Here is a 3,788-nt window from a genome sequence, read left to right as displayed (position 1 = left end):
ACGGGGGAACAGGGACTCCCCCAATACCTGCTGATCCCCCCTGACCAGTTTGTAGCAGGCCACAAGGTCCCCCCTTAACCTTCTCTTGTTATGCTTATATTGAATGATAAACATGTAATTGGCCTTGTGTACAAACTTATTCACATGCTTTTATAGACAACTTAATGATACAAAATTAATTCTACACATCCAACTTAAGAGCCAAATTTCCCAAGTTTAGAAGGGTACAAGATCATACAATTAAGAAAGCAAACAGTCTGAAGCATTTTTGATTCAGGTTCAGTGTTTGCAAAATGTATACTTGTCAGAGAGCTTCTCCACTAATTCTCAATAGTATTTCCTAATCATCACTGGCCTTATCCCATCTTAATTATCTTGTTTAAAGCCCCTTCCATCCTTGAAGACCTGACATTTACTTACAATATGCTTCAGCAGCATATTAATCAGCTACAGTTAATTAATATTTTCTGTGTTACTATTACAAGCTGCTTCTAGATGGTATAATTATCATATGAGAAACAGGCAGAAATTAAAATGGGTAAAAGAATTAAGATTTGACTCGGGTAAAGTTTCTAGCATTTCTTAGACAATACCATGTAGATAAATACTTGCCAAACATTTAACAATTAGTAAGAATAAATTTCAAAATACTGGCAAGAACAGAATGTTAATCTTTTGAGAGTGAAAGAGTATTTCCAGATTTCTAGTTAGTATGAAGTTTCTGCCTGAACTGCTGCTGTTCCATGAAGCAGCTGATATCCTTATCAAAGGATAAGGAAACTAAGGTAGCTGCAATTTTCTTGTTCCTCAGAGCCCCTCTGCTGATAATTTAGCTCCTCGGCTAAACAGGGGAAGTACATTAAGTGTTCCCACTCACCCTTGGAAAATTAATCATCTCTTCTTCATTATACTTTCCCTTAACCCTTTAGCTATTCCTTGAGGCTTCGTTTCAGGCTCTTTCAAAAACTCCTCCTGGCCTCTCTGCAATCACGTCTCAATCTATGTCCCTTGTTATTGAGAAAGAATGAATTTAAGATATCCCTGACTGCCACTTTTCATCACTGTTAAGTTTACTCAGGACCAGTCCTGTATGAATCAGTCAGAGACACATGCTGGACCTGATCTTATCCTGAGAGTCAAGCATAGCCTGACACAAGGACTTGAATACAGTCAGAACCTTAGCTATGATGCAGCATTTAAGTCCAAAGCGTCCAAGTGTCTATATTAAATCATTTAATAACACCATGTACACACTAATATAACTATGTGCCCTTCAAGGATCTGCATCTTACTCAGCTAGAACAAACCCTGGGCTTCATTGGGTTTATGGTGTTTTGCTTTTCTGTGGTTGACTGTTTGCTCTCCAAAACATGGAAACACATATTTCAGTACTTTTTCATATTGATGACATCCTTTCATTCTCAAAACAGTAATTGTTGGAGGTGAGCCAATACATTGGCCCCTTATCGTATTGGCACCAATATAAGGAAAATTAACATTACTGGCAATTGACTGATGTGGCCAATAATGCCGTCAGTAAATGCCCTGTGCATGCAGCGCAGCGTGCAGGCAGCCAGGAATGCAGCCCGGGAACGTGGAGAGCAGCATCTAGTTTGAAAGTTGGGGGTGAGGGGGGGCAAATCAAGGCCCCTCCCCCCCCCAATAGTGAGGGAGGGAGTGGGGCTGGGGCAGACGCTGCCCAGCTGGGGCGCAGGACAAAGCCACAGCTCAGCCAGGCGGCATGGGCGGGAGGCAGCTCCTCCTGTTATGCACAGCCCAGGAAGGAACCGGAGTGGAGGGCGCATGCCCCCTGGATTTGCGCACAGGGCAAGGATGGGCTGCCGCTGCAGGCAGGGGCCAGGAAGATGCTTCTGGAGGAGTTAGGGTAAGGTGGGAAGGAGTCAATGACAGGGGCACCCCAGCTCTCCACAAGCAAGTTTTTGACTCTCCAGCCCCAATCTCTTTTCTCTCTCTCTCCTGCTCTTCACTCCCTCTCATGGAAGCAGGGAGGTACAGGAGACTGGGGCTGAAGAGCCTGGTGTACTTGAGGAGCCAAGACAAGGGACTGGGACTCAGCAGCTACACAGTCTGTCACTCCAGAGGGGAGAAAAAAGCAGAGCACTGTGGGATTATGGAGGACCTGTTCCTCTACACAAACAAAAACTGAAATGCTTCAAGAAGAGCATCTCATTTGAAGAGGTTACCTTTCGAGGCATGTCAGTTTTTTTGGAACATTTCAAATGGGAATGTACATTTGTGCAGATGCCATTTGAAATGGTTTCAATTGTTACTTCTGTCCAGATCCACAGTGCAACCATAACTTAAGGTCTGCAGCCAGAACTTTGAAATGTGCCATGGGCAACTGAAGTAGGGATATAAATATAGTTTAAAAAAATATCTGTTTCACCTCCTCTAATTATATTGGTTCAATGATTAACCAATAACACAGCAGCTTAGAAACAGCTGTTCCTGGCTCCTGGAGCCCACTGAATGGGTGGGAGGCAACAAACCCAGCCAGATGGTCCAGGGGAGGCCCAGGGCTGGGTGGGAGGAAGCACCATGAAGGAGCAGCTAATTGCTTAATTAATGAGTCATTAGGCTGCTGGTCATTATCCTCTTAGACTATGGGTACTAGGTTCCCCTCTCACCTGCCCTGCCACCTTCTGATTCCCACTGGAGCACCCCGCGGTTTCTCTTCCCCCTCTTCCCTACCAGAATACACCCTTCCTGACCTAAAGGGTTACTGGTAAGATAACTGGTTATCACTGCTCTCACTGATTAAATGATTAATCATTTAACCTTTCACATCCCTAATCTTAAATGGCTTACACTGATTATGCTTAGGATTCCCAGTCTTACCAGTATGTGGGCTGCTGAACTGCATCCACCTACAAAAAATAAAGGAAGTCTTTGATAACTTACATGAAATAGTATCTTTAGCAGAGTCACTTGGACATACTTAAAGAAACAAGAGGAAGATCTAATTGTATTTTCTGAAGACTTGAGAGTTAGGAGAAGCTGAGGGAACTGGGCTTAGTCTGGAAAAGAGAAGAGTGAGGGGGGATTAATAGCAGCCTTCAACTCCCTGAAGCATGGTTCCAAAGAGGATGGAGCTGGACTGTTCTCAGTGGTGCCAGAAGACAGAGCAACGGTCTCAAGTTGCAGCAAGGTTAGTTGACATTATATATCAGGAGACCCCCAGCACACATGCCATTGGCACACAAGGCCATTTTGCTCAGCACACCACTGTCAGCCCGAACTCTAAGCAGCGGCTGCCAGTCACAGAGCCCAAGCTGCTCCCAGCAGGCAGCTCGGAGGCTGCAAGCAGACCAGGATCCGTGGGCCAGCTGCAGCCAGGAGGCTGCAAACAGCTGCTCCGGGCTCCAGCATGTCAGCACTCTGGCACCTTCCAAGGTAGAAACTGGCACTCCAGCCAAAAAACACTGCCTACCCCTGTATTAGGAAAAGCTCTCATGAGGAGGGTAGTAAAGCACTGGAACAGGTTTCACAGAGAGGCTGTGGACTCTTCAGGCTTGGAGGTTTTAAAGACCTGGCTACACAAAGCTTTCACTGAGATGATCTAGTTGGTGATGGTCCTCATAGGCAGAGGGAGAAAATGATTATTTGGGGGAGGCTGAGCATGCACACTTGTGTGCAACCCCCCCCCCGCCCAGGTAAGTCTGTCGGGGGGGGGGGACACACGACACAGATTGAGGCTCCTGCAGTGAAGAAGGGAGTGGGGCAGATGCAGGGCCTGGAGTAAATAGAAACTGGGGCCAGGGCCAGTG

The sequence above is a fragment of the Crocodylus porosus genome, unplaced genomic scaffold (assembly GCF_001723895.1).
Source record: "Crocodylus porosus isolate Cpor-Errol unplaced genomic scaffold, CroPor_comp1, whole genome shotgun sequence".
Taxonomy (NCBI): domain Eukaryota; kingdom Metazoa; phylum Chordata; order Crocodylia; family Crocodylidae; genus Crocodylus; species Crocodylus porosus.
Note: the sequence above shows the minus strand (reverse complement) of the source record.